The sequence below is a fragment of the Propithecus coquereli genome, unplaced genomic scaffold (assembly GCF_000956105.1).
Source record: "Propithecus coquereli isolate 6110/MARCELLA unplaced genomic scaffold, Pcoq_1.0 Scaffold78, whole genome shotgun sequence".
Lineage (NCBI taxonomy): Eukaryota > Metazoa > Chordata > Mammalia > Primates > Indriidae > Propithecus > Propithecus coquereli.
This window is the reverse complement of record NW_012153951.1, coordinates 569540-589646: the sequence shown is the minus strand read 5'-3', so window position 1 is coordinate 589646 and position 20107 is coordinate 569540. Positions and strand designations below refer to the sequence as shown.

At 41.3% G+C, this 20107-nt stretch overlaps 1 protein-coding gene across 1 annotated transcript in view; it reads left to right on the top strand.

Annotated features, from left to right (window-relative positions):
* LOC105825111 (pleckstrin homology domain-containing family A member 5-like) overlaps positions 1–940 on the top strand; it is a 95330-nt gene extending 94390 nt beyond the window's left edge. Inside the window, exon 28 of the mRNA XM_012662800.1 lies at positions 552–940. The gene's annotated coding sequence lies outside the window, so the exon portion shown is untranslated. The remainder of the gene's footprint in view (positions 1–551) is intronic.
* The last annotated feature ends 19167 nt before the right edge of the window (positions 941–20107 follow it).

The window sequence follows — 20107 nt, the reverse complement described above, 5'->3', positions numbered from 1 at the left end:
TATTGGATTTTATTTCGTTTTATTTATATTCTAAGAGCCAGTAGCATTACATACTGCAATGAGGTATAGTCATTGCCAGGTATTTTCCCGTCTCGTTGCATCCAGCCACCACAAACAACTAGTGACACACAAACTTGTATTATTTTACGTATTCCCATTGTGCATGTGTCATCTTTCTGTGCTGGTAGTTTTGGCAGGACTTAGGAAAGCTTTACAAATGACAGTGCCATGTAGGCAGCTCAGTATATTACCACAGATTTCAGTGAAGTTATGCAAATCTTCATTCATTTGTTGATCTTTTGGATTCAACCACAAGTTTGGGTACATTTTTGACTCTGAATTGCTATTTAATTGCATTGTGTTTCTTTGCTTTGTGAATTAAGCTTATGGAAATGAAGGGAAAATGTTCCTTGATTGTATTATGTTTCAGGATTTTCATGGCCACGCTTGTCAGCTCTGTTGTTATGGAGTGTCACCTTTAGTTGCTTTGGGAAATGGTAATTCATTAACTTCGCAGGTCTCAAAGTAATTTCCCCTCTCTTATTTTTCAGCTATCCTGACTTCTGTTGAAACCATTCAAAGCTAAAGATATGGACCTTCGGCAATGTAAGAAGATATTGTACAGTATATTTTAAATCTATGAAATTCATAGTTCTGATGCTTTTGGCCACAGAGCATCATTTTATCACTTCTGGAAAATGTTTATTCCAAACAGCTTTAATGGCCCATATGTACACTCCGTAATCTCAAGGTTATTATTCTGACACCAGCTTGCTGCTATGATTTCAGAGCACATACGTAAAGGTGCTTTTTAATGTGCAGTCTATAGCCACAGCTTACTTAGTTGCTGATTTCCAGATTTTGATATTCCTTAAGTCTAAGTGAATTTCTATTTCTTTCTGCTTTTCAGTACATAAAGTTAGTTATTATTTCCAATGAAGCTTGTTTTCCTTTTTTTTTTTTCCCACTCCCATTTTGGCTTCTGCAGTGCTTTGTTTCACACTTGATTTGTAAAAATTTTATATATATATTTAAAATGTGCCATTTTATTGCTAATTGAAGTATGTCCTGTTTTCTGCTATAATTCTTTCTCAGAGTCAGATTGCAATGTCAGCAGTTACTGCCACACTGTCGTCAGCTTCAAAACAAATGTTATTGCTTATCTTTTCTTAAAAACAATTAAAAGTGTAGGTATTTTGAAGTACTGGGCTTATACTTCATTGGAATAGATGTGTACAGCAATAAGCAGGTTTTTAAATCCAGTACTTAGTTTGTGTATAAATGTAATTATGTTCATTGTGTATATATTATACAATGAGCACATGTAATGTATTAAAGGCTACTTACTATTGTTTAAATGCAAATGTTCATATCTCATTTCTTTTTTATCATGTTAAATAAATGTTGATGTTCTTAAATCAGTTGTGTTAGAATTTTTGTTCTTTCCATCTCAAAAGGAAAGTCTGAGGCTCAAGAGACTTCCAGAAGAAAAAGTAAGTCTGTTAATCTTATAATCCTAGACAACATCATAAAAGACCCTTGTCTGTCCAACCCTCCCATGTCAAAGTTGAGGAACTTGAGGCTCAGAGAGTTAAATTGACTTGGCCACTATTACGTTACATTTAATGACAGAATTTTGATCATAGTATAGTTTTTCTGACTTTTTCTCTAAGTTCATTAGCTCATCACCACTGGAAGAATTTGGTTTTGTGAAGTCTTCTACTATATTTTTATTTGTTTGCGTGTTTTAGAAAGTAACTTCAAGCATCTGCAGCCTCATTCTGCTAAGGGATTGGACTTTGAGAGGGGTGTGTAAGGCAGAGAGGGCTGTTTCTCTGATACGAGTAACAAGAAACCGTTTCATCATAAGCAGGACCCTCAGAGATCATTTTCTCTTACAATACATTCTTTGCAGATGTTCACGCTCTTCAGAATCAATTACATTTTCTTCCCTCTATAACCTTTTGTTCATGCTCTATATTGTTCCCAGAGTACAAGGAAATTTGATGCTTTTGGATTCCTATATAAAATGGCTGAAACTAAATTGGCACTGGTAAGTCTTTTTTCCCCCCATGCTATATTAAAGAGGATTTAGATTTAATCCAAAATGCAGATGAATAAAAATTTTCCTGCTCGAAAAACACACAATATGAATTGCAAATAGATACAGTCTATATTGTAGGAAGTGAAAGAAAACAGAGCTTAAAATGGAAGGACAGTGTTCAGCTCTCTGTATCCATATAAACACGTTTACACATATTACCTTTCTCTAAAGAGATCACACAAAAGTCTTGTCAAAAGAAATAGTCAACAGATATTTCCCTTTAAGTATGATATGATGATTGTTACAGATCTCTGTCAGTGTGTTAGGGAGGAGTTGCTGTTATTCTTCAGGTTTTCTTAGGTTTTTGTTGTGTGTGTATGTGTGTCTTACTTTGGTTTTCTTGAGCACAACATTTTTTAGCTATTTCAAGAAAGACAAATGTTCTTTTCTGAGATCCCTGGCGGCCTGGGGAGTTTGGAGAAAGCAGCAGGAAGTAGCTGCGATTCCTGTCAACATTTCAGAAAGCTAGATGAAAATCATATATATACAAACAATAAGTCAGTACAGGTACTTGTGACAGGATATAGCAAAAGAAATACTAGTTCTTCAAACATTTCAATTAGATCGGTACTTTCCATCTTACCTCACGCTCACCATACCGAACTCCTGCTTTTTATCAGAGAGCTGCACAGAAAGCCCAGGAAGTGTGGAGGGAGGCTCACGGAGGACAAACAGGCTGGCAGGGTGCTTACCTCAGGTGGGGTCATTGCTGCGGGGGGCCACCTCCCAGGCCACAGAAGCTTCCTGTAGGGTTGGTTGCTCTGTCATATCCAAGTCCCCACACTCACCTGCCCCCAGTTTCTAGAACATTGACAGTCATAGTGCTATGGTGGTCAAACATTAAACAGATAACTATAAACAAGTGATCTTCAAACTTTTTTGCTTGCATACCCTCAAAAGTGTTTTTTTGTTTTGTTTTTTGAGACAGAGTCTCACTCTTTTGCCCAAGCTAGAGTGCAGTGGCATCATCAAAGCTCACTGTAACCTTGTACAGCTGGGCTCAAGAGGTCCTCCTCCCTCAGCCTCCCGAGTAGCTGGGACTACAGGTACGCACCACCATACCCAGCCAGTTTATTTTATTTTTTTATAGAGATGGGTCTCACTATGTTGCTGAGGCTGGTCTCAAACTCCTGGCCTCTAGTGATCCTCCCACCTCAGCCTCCATCAAGTGCTACAATTACAGGCATGAGCCACCATGCCCAGCCTCAAAAGTAGTTTTAGAAACTGTACCCCCTTGTACACTTTTAAGTTGAAAAATCTACGGTTTTTCCTAAATTGAAATAGTTGAAAGGGATGCAATTTCTGGCATACTGTAAATACTGACTTTAAAATGTTACATCAGCTTTTGAAAATGTATCCAACGGAATCTACTGTTTTGATAACCTCCATCATCCATTTTTTAAAAATGCAAATAAGCCTTTTTTAACAGGAAATTTTACATCATTTCATTTTCTTGAACTTTTATTTTCATTTTACTTCTATCATATTTTGTCACAACAAAATTGTGATATGTTTAATGTATGGATTTTAATTATTTCTAATTCCATCCATTTCTGTGAAATCTTGTTACTCAGCCATTCACTTTCTCAGCACTCTAGAGGATTTTACACCCAGAGGTGGAGAAGTGAGACTGAGAGAAGTTGTGCACGTGTAAGGAGAGAGCAGCTGAGGTGGAAGGGGCGCCCTGACTCAGGAGCCTTGGGGCAGATCTGTTTCAGGCAGGAGTTCATACAGAAGGGAACTCTCTAGATACTGAACCCAAAAAAGTCCTCCTTGCCCACATACCCTTGAAATGTTTCTGTGTACTGACCGGAAGAAAGCTGTCCTGGACTATTTGGCCATTAAAATATTTGTAAGTTTATTGATTTACACACATTTCTCACTTTTTATTCATAAAATGGTTTCATGTAGATTTAGCATATGGCAGAGAAACTCGCTATTGAGCAACTTTGAACAACTGTATCAATGCGTGAGGGATAAATTGATTCACTTAATTTGAAAGTAATTTGGAAGGAATTTTCCCAGAACTGTCCCTGAAAAATGGATCAAATCCTCACTGATAGGTTGGAAATAAATCTTTCAATGTGTATGTTTTCCAAAAAACACTTGTACACCCTTAATCTATTGAAATAAAACAAACAAATAAATAAAATGTATGGTTTGTATTTTAAAAGTAGAAACTTTTAATTTTTTACATTTAAAATTTTTTATTTAATTTTAAAATAATTTGAAGCAAAAAGTCAACCTAAAACATAAGGTAAAAGGCTGAGTCAAAGGCACAGAGGGAGAAGAGCAGGACTATTTCGTGTAATTCAAGCCTAGGCCAGCACACTTAAGTGCAGGATAGAACCCCAGAACTGTGTCCCCGGGCTCAGTGACTCACAAGCTTACTGGAAAGTCCCTTGGGTCCTCTACTAACTAGATTCAGAAAAGCCTATCTAATCTCTGAATGGGGATGACTCATCCCAGCTCTTCCCTGGAGGGAGCGTCATCCCTCGAGTGTGGGAAACAGTACAGGCGATCATCTGAGCTTGGCAGGAGAGACTCCCCCCCAACTCTGTTGCCAGGAAGCCTGAGTCCCTCCAGAACTCCCTTGTTTCTCTTGTGGGGCCTCATTGTGTAGTGGTTAGGAGCACAGGTGCTGGTGCCAGATGGTCTGTGTTGGAACCTAGCTCTGCCACTTACCGTGTGCCCTTAAACCAAAGTACTTATCCTCTCCATGCCTAAGTTTTTCCACAAAATTGGTCTGTGTCTTAGTTCGTTTTTTGTTTCTCATAAGAGAATACTTGAAACTGGGTAATTTGCAAAGAAAAGAAATTCATTTCTAACAGTTCTCAAAGCTGAGAAGTCTGAGGTCAAGGGGCCACATCTAGTGAGAGCTTTATTACTGATGGGGACCCTAGAGTCCTGAGAAGGCAAGGACATCCCAGGAGAGGGGGCGAGCATGTTGACCTGCTAACATGCTAGCTCAGGTCTCTCTTACTCTTACAAAGTCTCCAGTTCCCCTCCCATGGTAATCCATTAATCCATTAACTCATCAATCCATGAATGGACGAATCCATTCATGGGGGCAGAGCCCTTGTGATTCAGTCACCTCTCAAAACCCCCACCTTTCAACGTTGCCACATCTGGGATTGAGTTTCAACATGAGTTTTGGCAGGGACAAATACCGAAGGCTTGTTAAAACAGATTGCTATTGCTGGGCCCCATCGCTAAAATTTCTTAGTCAGTCTGGAGTAGAGTCCAAGAATGCATTCTAATAAATTCCCAGGTAGTACTAATGCTGACGTTGCAGGATCACTTTGAGTCCAGCTCACTTAGAACCACAGTAAGGCTGTGTTTGTTGAATTTTTGTTTCATTTATTTGTGGTGGTATAAAATTAGGATAAATTCAGGAGTGTTTATTTACAAAGCTGTGCACAGAATGTAGAAGAACGAAAATTTATAACAGAAGAGCTATTTTTACCCCTAGGCCCAAAAGGAAGAGAGGAGAAGGAACTGGGATCTATAGAAGTCACTTCAGAGAAACCTTCACTCTCTTTTCAAGAGACACAGCTAGCCGCAGTGTAAGCAGTTCCTACAAGGATGGAGCTGGGAGAATAAACAATGCTGATGACACTCTTCCCTTGTCACAATTTCTTGCTGGGTCTCCCACTGACTGAACCTAATAGGACTCAGAGGTCACAGACATTCTGTTGAGGCATGGCCAGGAAGTCCTGGGGGTTCCCAAGATCTTTTCAAGAAGTCCTGTGAAGTCAAAACTATTTTCATAATAATACTAAGATGTTATTTGCCTTTTTCACTTTCATTCTCTCAATAATCAACAGAACCGTGGAGTTTCCCAAAGGCCGCATAACCTGTGATATCTCAACACATTGAATGCAGAAGCAGACATGAAAATCTGTCTTTTATTAACCCAGATATTAAAAGAGAGTTACAAGCCAGGCACGGTGGCTCATGCCTGTAATCCTAGCACTCTGGGCGGCCGAGGCGGGAGGATCGCTTGAGCTCAGGAGTTCAAGACCAGCCTGAGCAAGAGCGAGACCCCGTCTCTACTAAAAATAGAAAAATTAGCCAGGCATGGTGGTACACACTTGTAGTCCCAGCTGCTCAGGAGGCTGAGGCAGGAGGATCAGCTGAGCCCAGGAGTCTGAGGTTGCTGTGAGCTAGGCTGACGCCACGGCACTCTAGCCCAGGTGACAGAGTGAGACTCCGTCTCAAAGGAAAAAAAGAGTTACAAAAGTAGAGCAGTATCTGCCTTCTCAGTTTTGTTTTGGAAAATATAGCTATCTTTTATTAGAATGTACGTTATTTATGTTAACATGTAGTGAGTTGATTATTGTTATTTTAGATGAATGAGTAAATATTTTAAACATTTGTCAGCTTTCACTACTACTGCAGTAGATACCAACAGATGTGACCTACACAAACAAGCTATTTAGGGTCCTCAATAATCGTTAGGCATGTGAGAATCCTGAGACCCCAAGAGGGGGAGAACCACCCATATGGTCCATACAGCTTGGCCTCCTGTGACAAGGCACGGCCAAAGATGTGAGATCCAGAGGGCAAAGAAAAAACATCAGCCCAGCTTCCCAAGGAAGATGCTGCTCACTGTTGCCGCTTGCAGATTGTCACTAGTCTGCTCCTGGAATTGAAGGCCCTGGTGTCTAAGAATGCCATCTAGAACCTGGAGGTCCCTCTGGGGCCCTGTAGGCTGTGAATCATTCATGAACAATGATTCGAAAAAGAAACCACACATGCAAAAAGCCTGAGGCCCTGCCTCTGTCCCCAGGTGTATTTGGACTTAGGATCTAGCCCTCATATCCAGTCAAAATTTATTTTTATTAGCCCTGGGTGATTATAAAAACCATTAAAAATGGATAAATGGAGACATATTCCACATCAAAACAGAGTCACACCCGTGAAAAAAATTCATTTTATCCAAATTATATTATTTGAAATGTGTGATTTGTATGGAGATATTTGTATTGCTTTTAAGAAATCACTATTCGCTGCCTATTAGGCTACTGGGTCTACCCAACATAAAATGAATGACTCATCCCACTGTATTCGAAGTAGCAACTAAAGCTATCCAGAAACGTGTTCGGCATATGGTTTAAGTAGCAGATGCTGAAGGATCCCCAGCTTTTTTTTTTTTTTTTAGAAAGTAAAATATCTCACCTAGATGCTTGCCAAGTGTTTTGAGGGTGGCGGGGGCATCTGGAAACAGGCCAAAGAGCAGGCCTGAGGCAGGGCTAATGCCTGTAACATCCTCCTGGAACATGGCAGGGGCACGGTGGAGTTGCTAGCATTTCAAACCCGTTGGCTTCCAGCCATATCCCCGAAAACACCCACGGCAAAGACAGGGAAGCAACTGATTCTACTAAAATTCCCTAACTTGAAATTTGCAAAAGAAGAAATACAAGCATTGGATAAACATATGAACAGATGCTCAATATCTGTGGTAATCAAAGATAGGCAAATTTAAATAAAGAGATATTGTTTTTTACCCATCAGGTTGCTAAAGATTAAAAAGCGTGATAATGCCCAGAGTTAGCATATAGGGAAAGGGATATGCTCGTATGGGGTTGGTGGGAATGTAAATAGATAAAACCTTTCAAAGGGCTTAAAAATGCATGTTCTACTTCTGGGATTTTATCTCAAATAACCTGGTGAGTACCCACAGCCATTTCATAGTTCGTTTCATATATGGTTTAAATACGCGGTCTATTTATCTCATGTCGTAAGAAGCCCAACCGTGGGGGTCCAGGCCTCGCTGGAAACTCATGGATGCTATGAAGGAGGCAGGCCTCTCCTTGCTCTGCTGTCAGCAGTGACTGCTGTCCCTCAGGCATTACCACCTGTGCGGAGCAGAAAGCCCAAGAGGCCTTTTCAGCTATTTCCAGTTATGTCTCTGTGATGTTGTGAAATATACATCTTCATCTGGTTTCCTGACTTATAGCTCCTAAAATTCTTGGAATGTCAGAGTGATGAGCGTCTTTTGTGTGCTGGTGGATGACTGGTGGCTAGTGACTCTTGGATAGCCTCCCGATGGGGGCTGGTTGCCAAGGGAACCAACCATGTGGTTAGAGGGTTGGAACCTTCAGCCCCAGCCCTGGACTTCCAAGGAAGGGAGAGGGACTGAAGGTTAAGTTGATCACAAATGGCCAAGGATTTAATCCATCATGCCTATGTAACAAAGCCTCCATAAAACCCGAAAGGACAGGGTTCAGATGAGCTTCCGGACAGCTGAATATGTGGATGTTCCGGGAGGGTGATTTGCTCAGAGAGGGCATTGAGACTCCGTGCCCCCGGCTCTCGGTGTCTTCTCGTCTGACTGTTAATCTGTGTCCTTTACAATATCCTTTATAATAAACTGGCAATGTAAGTGTTTGCCTGAGTTCTGTGAGCTGCCCCAGCAAATCAATCTAACCCAAGGAGGGGGTCGTGGGAACCCTGTCTGTAGCCAGTCAGGTGGCCCAGACTTACGATTGGCATCTGAAGTGGGGGCAGCCTTGTGGGGCTGAGCCCTCAACCTGTGGAAACTGACCCTCTCCAGGTAAACAGCTGCAGAATTGAATTAGAGAACATCTAGCTGGTGCCCGCTGGAGAATCGGCCAGAGATTTGCTTAGTGAGTCGGTGGGAAGAAATCTACTTTCATTTTGGTGACCAGATGTGCTGCTGAGGTGTATTGACTGGTGAAATAGAATAGGAAAAAAAACCAAAGTGTGTTTTCTCCTATAATCTCTCCGTCCCATGGGCCAGAAGGAAATGACAAAGCCACCTCTACGTTCAAGGTGTCTGGGAAAGCAAGTGTTTATCTTCCCAGCTTTTAGGATAGAGAAAAGCAGGGAGAGCTGAAGTGGGTGTTGAATGAGCCAAGCTGCAAGAAATACCCCACAAACTAAATACCCACTAGGGAATTGGTTACATAAACCAGAGAACGTCCGTTATGTGCTGTCTCTTATTGTGATGTGGTTAATCTGTGAAAAGCTGCTCACGGTATTTAGCAAAAAGGGCAGACTATAAAACGATACGTCCTGTAGGTCCCATGTTGTCAAAGATGCGCGTGTGTGCTATTCACTAACAGAAAAACCTGGATGTGCATGATAATGTCAATGCTGGGTCTTCTTTAAACGTGTCTACATTCTATGATTTATTTTTGACGAGCAATCTGTCTTAGTTTTAGAATAAAGAACAGAAAGTAGTTTTCAATTTTTAAGTTCCCATTAGACCTGAAACAGGAGATACAGTTAAAATCAACCTGATAAGGCTGGGCGCGGTGGCTCACGCCTGTAATCCTAGCTCTCTGGGAGGCCGAGGCGGGCGGATTGTTTGAGCTCAGGAGTTCGAGACCAGCCTGAGCAAGAGCGAGACCCCGTCTCTACTAAAAATAGAAAGAAATTAATTGGACAACTACAAATATATAGAAAAAATTAGCCGGGCATGGTGGCGCATGCCTGTAGTCCCAGCTACTCAGGAGGCTGAGGCAGGAGGATTGCTTGAGCCCAGGAGTTTGAGGTTGCTGTGAGCTAGGATGACGCCACGGCACTCTACCCCGGGCAACACAGTGAGGCTCTGTCTCAAAAAAAAATAAAAAATAAAAAAAAAATAAAATAAAATCAACCTGATGATGCCTTCTGTCCCCAAGTGACCGCTAAATCTTAGCCATAAAACTTTCTAGGTGAATTCAAAGCTAACCATAAAGGGAAACTCATTAGTAGGCCATTTTGGAAAGATACTTGCAATCTGTTACATTTCTCTTATATTTCTTTTTTTTTCTTTTTTTTGGGGGGGGTATTTTTTTTTTTGCAGGGGAGTGTTTGTTTGTTTGTTTTGTTTTCTGAGAAAAGAAAAGCTTTATTGCAAGTAGACTACCAAGGAGACAGAAGGAAATGCTCAAATCTGTCTCCCCAAGCTGGGAGCTGAATCAGGTTTTACAAGCATAGGGTAATGAGGTGTGATCTGATTGGGTGTTATAATGAGGTGATGCCACGTTGCCAGGAGGCGTGATCTTACTGGGTCCTGCCATGGGGTGCCACCAGGGCTCAATCTGATTGGATCCTTCACTTATATTTCTAAGACAGCAAACTCCAGCACATCCCCGGTTGCCGGACCAAAGTTCAGTTGATGAAACCAGGTGAAGATTATTTCAGGAAAAGGCTCAGCTCATATTCATAGAACCTGGTTTTGAGGGAAGGCAGATCAGCATGCCAAAAAGTCACAGGTCAGGATGCTTGGTAAAAAGTTATGTGTGAAACGGTCTGGTAGAACTTGATACCGTGAATGTATCATCTCCGAGGAAATCGCAGGAACAGCAACATAAAACATAGGCTCTCCTTTAAGTATCAAGTGATTTGTTTTTGTTTGATGGAATGGTTCATAAGTAATTTAAAACATTGTATTAATAATAGACAATTTATGGAGTTACATTTTTAAATCAAAACTAGCCCTAAAAAATTAATAATATCACATACAGTCTTGTCTACTGTCTTCCTCTAAAGAGGACACTAGGCTTTGAGTCTTAACACTATCTGGGCCAGAATGTTCTGGAAAACTCAAGGGAGGGCTGTGATTGCTTTTAAAGAGACAATAATCAGTTCACCTAAGATTCCTGTGGATGAACTGAAAGCAGGATCAGCAGGTAAACTCTGTGCAAACAATATATAATCGGTGGTCCCTCTGCCTTCTTTTACAGAAGGAAAAGAAATAAAAAATGTAAAGGCAGTAAAGTGGAAATCTGGGAGCAATAATAAGGCTATAATTATGCGTGCGGACTGGAGGCGGAAGGCAGCAAAGATAAGGTTGATTCGAAGAGAACAATGAAAGTCCTGGGCCCGAGATGGAGTTTGCTGAGCGTCTTCATAGGGTGTCTAGTGAAACCCAAAGAATGTACTATTTAACATCTGTCTGACTAGCCACATTTCCTAAACTATCTGCATTTCTTAAACCTAGCTGATCAACAGAATCATTTGGGGGTTGGTTTCGTTTTGCTTTAATGTAAATTCCTGAATCCCACCACCCCAAGATTCTGGTTTAGTAAGTCTGGAATGCATCCCAGGAAGCTGAATTTTTTTTTTTTTTTTTTTACCATTTAAATTATTAAATAAACCATTATTGGGCTATAATTTACATAAAATAAGATGCAGTCATTTTACATGTATAGTTCGGTGATTTTTTCTGGCAAATATTTATACCCATCCATGTAACATCTACCACAAAAAAGATATCAACCATTTCCATCTGAAGGAGACTTTTGCCCGCAAGTGATCTCTAAATCTTAGCCAAAAAACCTAGATTAATTCAAAACAAGTATAAAGAGAAAGCCATAAATAAACCCTAAAACATTCCCTTGTGCCCTTGGCAATCATGGACCCACCTCACCTCTGGCAGCCCCTGCGTGCCCCAGGCAACCACTGATGTGCTTTCTGACTCTATAGATTGGTTTTGTTTTGTCGAGAGTTTCATATAAATACAGTCATATAGTGTAATCTTTTATGTCTGGCTTCTTTTGCCCAGCATGTTTTTGATATTGATTCATGTTGTTGCATATATAAGTAGTTTATTCTTTCATAATGCTAAGTAATATTCCATTGAATGGATACACCAACATTTGCATATCCAATCACCTGTTGATGCACTTGGGTTATTTCTAGTTTGGGGCTATTATATAGAATAAAGTTGCTATGAACATATATATACAAGAAGTCTTCGGCTGGGTGCAGTGGCTCATTCCTATAATCCCAGCACTTTGAGAGGCCAAGGTGAGAGGATCGCTTGAGGCCAGAAGTTCGAGACCAGCCTGAGCAACATAGCAAGACCCTGTCTATACAAAAAGTAAAAATAAAAAAATTAGCCAGTCATGGTGATGCACACTTGTAGTCCCAGCTACTCGGGAGACTGAGGAGGATCTCTTGAGTCCGGCAGTTCGAGGTTGCTGTGAGCTAGGCTGACACCACGGCACTCTAGCTGGGGCAAGAGAGTGAGACTCTGTCTCAAAAAAAAAAAAAAAAAGATCATTATTTAGCTCAAGAGAGTGACACAACTACTGTTTCATTCCAGTGCCTCTCTGGGCCTGATAATTGAAAGGGGTTCACATTTTTCAGAAAAAAAGCTTCTTCTTTTTCTTTTTCCCCCATATTCATATATCTTTTTTTGTGAAACAGCTGTTCTTATTTTTGCCTGATTTTTATTGGGTTATTTGTCTTCCTGTGATTGAGTTTTAAGAGCATATGTGTGTGTGTGCATATATATCCACACGCATATGTACACTGGATAGAAGTCCTTTATTAAATACACATTAAGAATATTTTCTTTAATTCTGGCTTGTGTTTTTGTTTTTTTAACAATGTCAATGAAGAGTAAGGTTTCAATTTGATAATGTACAATTTACCAAGCTTATGAATGATGTTTTCTGTATCCTGAGAAATTTTTTCCTATCCCAAGATTGCAATAATTTCCTCCTGGTTTTTTTTGGAACTTATGTATTACTAGCTTTTGCATTTATATGTATGATCCATTTTGAGTTAGTGTTTGTGTATACTGTGAGATAAGGATCAGTTTTCACTTTTTTTCTCAAAAAGATATCCAGGGATTCACCATTTGTTGAAAAGAGTTTCCTTTTCCCATTGAATTGCCTTCACGCAGCTGAAAATCAATTTACTATATATATGTGGATCTGTTTCTGGATTCTCCCTTCATACCATTGATCTATGCGTCTACTCTTTCATCAGTACCATTGTCCTGGTTATTGTAGTACGTCTTCCTGAGCTTGAATGCCGTGGCGTCAGCCTCGCTCACAGCAACCTCAAACCCCTGGGCTCAAGTGATCCTCCTGCCTCAGCCTCTAGGCACGTGCCACCATGCCCGGCTAATTTTTTCTATGTATTTTTAGTTGTCCAGCTAATTTCTTTCTATTTTTGGTAGAGATGGGGTCTCGCTCTTGCTCAGGCTGGTCTCGAACTCCTGAGCTCAAAACAATTCACCTGCCTCGGCTTCCTAAAGTGCTAGGATTACAGGCGTGAGCCACCGCGCCTGGCTTTGTAGTATGTCTTGAAATTAGCTGGTATAAGTCTTCCAAGTTTGTTCTTTATTTTCAAGATTGTTTTGGCTAGTCTAGGTCTTTTGCCTTTCTATTCCAGGATTCAATTTGCCAATTTATAAAAGATTTTTGTGTCTGTCCTTCATGAGAGATATTAATCTGTAGATTTATTTTCTTATAATGACTTTGTTTTTGGTATTGGTTATAATGACCTCAAAAAATGAATTGGAAGGGTTCCTTCCTCCCCTGTTTTCTGAAAGAATTTGTGTATTATTTCTTCCTTGAATTTTCTTTTTTTTTTTTTTTTTCCTCAAAATTCACATGTTGAGATCTTGTTTTTGAGACAGGGTCTCCCTCTGTCACCCAGGCTGGAGTGCAGTGGCACAATCATAGTTCACTTCAACCTCACATTCCCAGTCTCAAGCGATCTTCCCACCTCAACTCCTGAGTAGCTAGGACTACAGATGCACACCATTATACCCAGCTAATTCTTTATTTTTTGTAGAGATGGGGTCTAGCTATGTTGTCCAAGCTGATCTCAAACTCCTGGCCTCAAGCAGTCTTCCCGCCTTATCCCACCAAAGTGCTAGGATTACAGGCATGAGTGACCTCGCCCAGCCCTTAAATATTTAATGGAATTCACCAGTGAAGTCATGTGAGCCTGGAGTTTTCTTCATGGAAAGATATTTAAATATAAATTTCATTTAATTAATAGATACAGGACTATTCCAATTTTGTATTTCTTCTTGAGAGAATGTTGGTAATTTATGTCCTTCAAGGGATTGGCCCATTTCATCTAAGTTAACATGTTGATTGCTGTAAAGTTGTTCATACGATCACCTTATTAGCCCTTCAATAGCTGCAGGATAAAAATATATATATATATGTACATATATACATATGCAGAGATGTCCCCTCTTTTATTCCTGATGTTGGTAATGTGTATATTCCCTGTCCTTTTTCTTGATCAGTCTAGCTACAGGTTTGTTTATGCATTTTATCAGTTGTGCTTGATAGATTGTGTTTCATTTCATTCATTTCAAAATATTCTCTAATTTCTTTTGCAACTTCTTTGATTCATGAGTTATGAGGAAGTGTTGCTTAATCTCCAGATATTTGGGGGACTTTCCAGGTAACATTTATAATTAATTTCCAATTTAAGTCTGTTGTAGTGAAAAAAGAATATTCTGTAGTTTTTCAAACACTGTAAGTTTATTCAGACTCAGTTTATGGCCCAGGATCTATCTTTTTTTTTTGAGACAGAGTCTCACTCTCTTGCCTGGGCTAGAGTGCCGTGGCATCATCCTAGCTCACAGAAACCTTGAACTCCTGAGCTCAAGCAATCCTCCTGCCTTGGCCTCCCAGAGTGCTAAGATCACAGGCGTGAGCCACCGCGCCTGGCCCCAGGATCTATCTTGATGAATGTTTGGTGTGCCCTTGAAAAGATTCTGTGGTTTCACGTCTTGTGTGTCCTTAGAGATTTTCTGTCTTCTCCTATTAGTAACTGAGAGAGCAGTATTGAAAGCTAAAACTGTCACTGTGAATTTGTCTTTCTTTTTGGAATGCTATCAGGTTTTGCTTAATATATTTTGAAACTTAGGTATTAGGTCCATGCACATTTCAGGTTAACTTTTCATCATCATGAAATGTCACTCTTTAACCCTGGTAAAATTCCTTGTCCCAATGTCTTCTTTGTCTTATATTAAAGTAGCAACTTCAGCTTTTTTTATGATTATTGTTGGCATGGTGTATCTTTTTCTACTCTTTTACCCAATATGTGTCTTTATATTTAAAATGCATTATTGAGCCTGCAATCCCAGCTACTCATGAGGCAGAGGCAGGAGGATCGCTCAAGCCCAGAAGTGAGCAACATAGTGAGACCACATCTCAAATACTTTTTCTTTTTAAAGTACATTTTTATTGAAAGCACTATAGTGGGGCCTTGCTTTTTTATCCAATCTGACAATCTCTGTTTCTTAAATGGTGTACTTTATAATGTGATTATCTGCATGGTTGAGTTTAAATTTACCATCTTGCTATTTGTTTTCTGTTGTCCCATCAGTTTGTTTGTTTGTTTTGAGACTGAGTCTCGTTCTATTGCCCAGGCTGGAATACAGTGATATCATCGTAGTTCACTGCAACCTCAAACTCCTGGCCTCAAGCGATCCTCCTGCCTTAGCCTCCCAAACTACTAGGATTACAGGCATGAGCCACCACACCCAGCCAAATTTCGGTTTTTTTGAGATAGAGTCTTGCTCTGTTGCCCGGGCTAGAGTGCCCTGGTATCAGCCTAGCTCACTGCAACTTCCAACTCCTGCCTCAGCCTCCTGAGTAGCTGGGACTACAGGCATGTACCACCATGCCCGGCTAATTTTTTCGACATATTTTTAGTTGTCCAGATAATTTCTTTCTATTTTTAGTAGAGACGGGGGTCTCACTCTTGCTCAGGCTGGTCTCGAACTCCTGGCCTCAAGCAGTCCTCCCACCATGACCTCCCAAAGTGCTAGGATTACAGACATGAACCTCGGCACCTGGCCGTGTTTGTTCTTTTTTTTTTTTTTTTTGAGACAGAGTCTCACTATGTTGCCCGGGCTAGAGTGAGTGCCGTGGCGTCAGCCTAGCTCACAGCAACCTCAAACTCCTGGGCTCAAGCGATCCTACTGCCTCAGCCTCCCGAGTAGCTGGGACTACAGGCATGCACCACCATGCCCGGCTAATTTTTTCTATATATTTTTAGTTGTCCAATTAATTTCTTTGTATTTTTAGTAGAGACGGGGTCTCGCTCTTGCTCAGGCTGGTTTCGAACTCCTGAGCTCAAACAATCCGCCCGCCTCGGCCTCCCAGAGCGCTAGGATTACAGGCGTGAGCCACCGTGCCCGGCCCGTGTTTGTTCTTTAGTCCTTTTTCTTCTTTCCCTGCTTTGAACTGTTTTCTCTGCCTGGGATCGCTCCCCCTGCACCACTGGCCAGGAAAGTGTCCCTAGGGCGAAGCAGAGCTTGCCTCCTTCTCCCAGGATCACAGTCCGGCCCTGCATGTCAGTCAATGTCTGAAAATTGTTTCGTTTAGCTCATCCAGTTTTCTAGTTGTTTACAGCTGAAGGATGTTTTCAGTTCCAACCACACTGTCACGTTCCAAAATGAAATTCTGGAATATGTGTATTTAACAAGTTCGAATTAATTAAATAGGAAAATATCCCTAGTAGGCAGGAAAAGATTTCCAGTTCCTCCTTCTCTTCTCATTCATTCATTCAGCCAAGTGCACATGGCTCTAGAGGTGCAATTGTGAGCAAAATAGATACGACCTTTGCCTCTCCCAACTCCTATTAATGAAATCACATGGTGATTTGTTCCGGCGAGTGCTGTAAAGAAAAGTTCGCTGTGTTACGAAAGCATGGCAGAGGACTGATCTAGGGCGTGTGGTGGAGATGGCGGGGAAGACTTTCTCAAGGAAGCAAACTTGAGCTGAGATCTGAAGAAGGAGTAGGAGGTGATGAATAGAAGGGGAAGGAGCAGGGGACGTAAGATGAGGCTCTGGTGGTAGAAGGAGCCTGATGTCAAGCCAGGCCTCGAATGTCGTCTTTAGCCTCAGAGCGGGGAAAAACTGCTGAGCTGTTTTAAGCAGACTGACATGATGAGATTTGCCTTGTGAGTAGATAACCGTGTCATTTTTGTATTCTCAGACAATGAAAAGATTGTGCCGCGCTGCAAATAAATTGACTAGGATGACATGTTTCAGCACGAAAACTTCACACAAACATGAGATTGAACGGAGACTGGGTGGGGAACAAGTAACAGAAGATACAGACAATGTGACTTTGTCTATGTGAAGCATTAGAATATTCCAGAAAATATACAAACACCCGCACACATAGATGGACACACATAAACGCTGTAGAAATATAAAGACAAGTGGCAAATGATAAATGCCAAAATCAGGATTACCTCTGGCGTGAGGAGAGGAGAATGGGGTGAGAGAGGGTTATGAGAGGGACACAACCACATGCACCGTTTTAAATACACGAGTTGGATACATGAAATGCCTTATTCTTTATGCCTTTTTATGTGTCTGAAATATTTTATTAAATATTACTTTGCCATATGGAGAATGGATTGGAAAAAATCCAGAATAGACATAGAATAAAGATAATAATTGATGTGGAAGGACTGTTTGGAGGTCACTGCTACCGTCTACTTGAGAGCTGATGAGAGCTTGGACTGGGCCAGTAACAAAAGAGCTGGAGAACACTCGCTAAATTTGTATATAAGAAATAAGATCAACAGAATCGGCATATACTTGCATCTGATCGATACACCATTTCTGTCCTTTTTTTTTTTTTTTTAAGACAGAGTCTCGCTCTATAGCCCCAGGCTAGAGGGCAATGTTGTCATCGTATCTCACTGCAACCTCCAACTCCTGGGCTCCAGGCATCCTCCTGCTTCAGCCTCCCCAGTCGCTGGGACTACAGGTGCTCACCACCACGCCTGGGTAATTTTTCTATTTTTGGTAGAGACGGGGTCTCGCTCTTGCTCAGGCTGGTCTCGAACTCCTGAGCTCAAGCAAATCCTCCCACCTCGGCCTCCCAGAGTGCTAGGATTACAAGCGTGAGCCACCGTGCCTGCCCCATTTTATCTTCTAACGCTCACCTGATTATATCTACTTAGTTTTCTCCTCACTGCCAGTGTTTTCTCTCACTCAGTTGACTATACCAGCTTCCGAGAAGACTGCAAAGTTACCTCTTACTTCCAATCTATTTCCTATATGTTATCATGTTACTGCCCTATTTGAAACCCTTTATTGAGGGCCTTTTTAGTCTTAGGCAAAAGATCAACTATATTTACCTGGCACTTACCTAATTAAAACAAATTTTTATAAACTGCTTGCTATGTGGTTGAATCGCATAAAATTACCTTTTCTGTGCATCAGTAATAGTCAATCAGCAACGTCATATGGCGCAACCAACTCACGCCAAGCGCTGTGTTATACATATCAACTCATCGCACACCTGCTAACTAAATTTAATCCTCACAGCAATCTGGGGAAGGAGGCACCATTACCTTTTTCATTTGACAGATGAGAAAGCTGAGGTACGGAGAAGTTAAGGACTTGGCGAGGTTTTGCGACAGATGAGCAGTAGAGCCAGGATTCGAAAGCAGGCAGGATTGTTGGCAAGAGCTGGAGAAATCAGAACCCTCACACGTTCTTGTTGGGAATGTAAAATGATGCCGCCACTGTGGAGAACAGTTTGGTGGTTCCTCAACAAGTTAAACATGATCCAGTAATTCCACTCGTAGGTACATACCCAAGAATTGAAAACAGGTGTTCCAACAAAAACTTGTACATAAATGTTCATAGCGACGCTATTCACAATAGCCAAAAGATGGAAACAGCTCGAATGTCCATCAATGGACAAATGGATAAACAAATATGGCATATCTGTACCATGGGAGATTAGCCATAAAAAGGAATGAAGTTCTGACACAAGCTACGACATGGATGGACCTTAAAACGTTATGCTGCCGAGGCAGGAGGATCGCTTGAGGTCAGAAGTTCGAGACCAGCCTGAGTAAGAGTGACACCCTGTCTCTACTAAAAATAGAAAAAAATTAGTGGGGCATGGTGGCAAATGCCTGTAACCCCAGCTACTTGGGAGGCTGAGGCAGGAGGATTGCTTGAGCCCAGGAGTCTGAGGTTGCTGTGAGCTAGGCTGATGCCACAGGCTAGAGTGCAACAGAGCAAGACTCTGTCTCAAAAAAAAAAAAAAAAAAAAAACCCACATTATGCTAAGTGAAAGCACCCAGATACAAAAGGCCACATATTATATGATTCCATTGATGTGAAATACCCACAATATGCAAATCCATAGAGACAGAAAGCAGAGTATAGTAGTTGCCAGGGGCTGGGGAGAGAGGGAAATTAGAAGTGACTACTTAGTGAGGGTGGGGCTCCGTTTGGGGTGATGAAAAAGTTTTGTGACTAGATAATAATGTCTGCATACTAAATAGTTGTAAATCGTCTATTTAATGTCACCGAATTGCACACTTTAAATTCATTATGGTAAATTTTATGTTGCATGCATTTTACCACAATTTGAAAAAAAAAAGTCAGGGGCTCAGTTGCACTTAACTACAACAGTCCTTGGACTTCTCTGTCACCTCACGTCTTACTACTTGCTCATGCATCATGGAGCACAGAGATCCAAATTGACCAGAAAGACATGTTGTTCCCTCCGCTTGGGACAATCTCCCTGTGGACACACATGAACTCATACCCGCCCTTTCGCGTTGTCTAAGGAATTCCTACTTACCCTTGACCTAAGACCTCACTACTTCTAGACGTTCTTGACTGCCTCATCCCTCTTGGGACAAAACAGCCCGATTTTGTGCCTCTCACGGCTTTAGATTGTCTCCTAACACCGCGTTTAGTAACCTCGCGAGGTCCACAACTGCGCGTATCACCATGGTATCCTCCCCACTCAGCCGAATGCTTTGCACATAGTAAATCTTCGCTGAGTGCGTAAGTATGTAATAAATGTCTGTCGTTTTTATATAACAAAATTGTATTATCTCTCTGTCCCCCGAGACTACAGCGATCTGGAATCTCACAGATAGGGAAAGAGAATGATAGGAAATGCCTTAACTTTCCAAAAGTCTGCTCCTGCTTTAAGAGAGCAAGACGTTCAAGTAAGAAGGTGAGACCCACCCTTCCTCTTCTTGCATTTTGCCCCAGCACGGTCAAGATCATCAGTCGTGGCTTTCCCAATCCTCACTCGAAGGTCGAAAGGGAGATACTGAACGGACACCCTTCAGGGAGTGTCTCCCTGGCCGCTTTTCTTCGGCATCCGTTGAGAGAAAACAGACTTTGAAACTTGGAGTAGGCGGCATTCTAAGAATGACTCCAATGAACCTCGCTCTTGTATGATTCCCTCCCCCTTCGAGCGAGGGTGGAACCAGGGGATGTGATG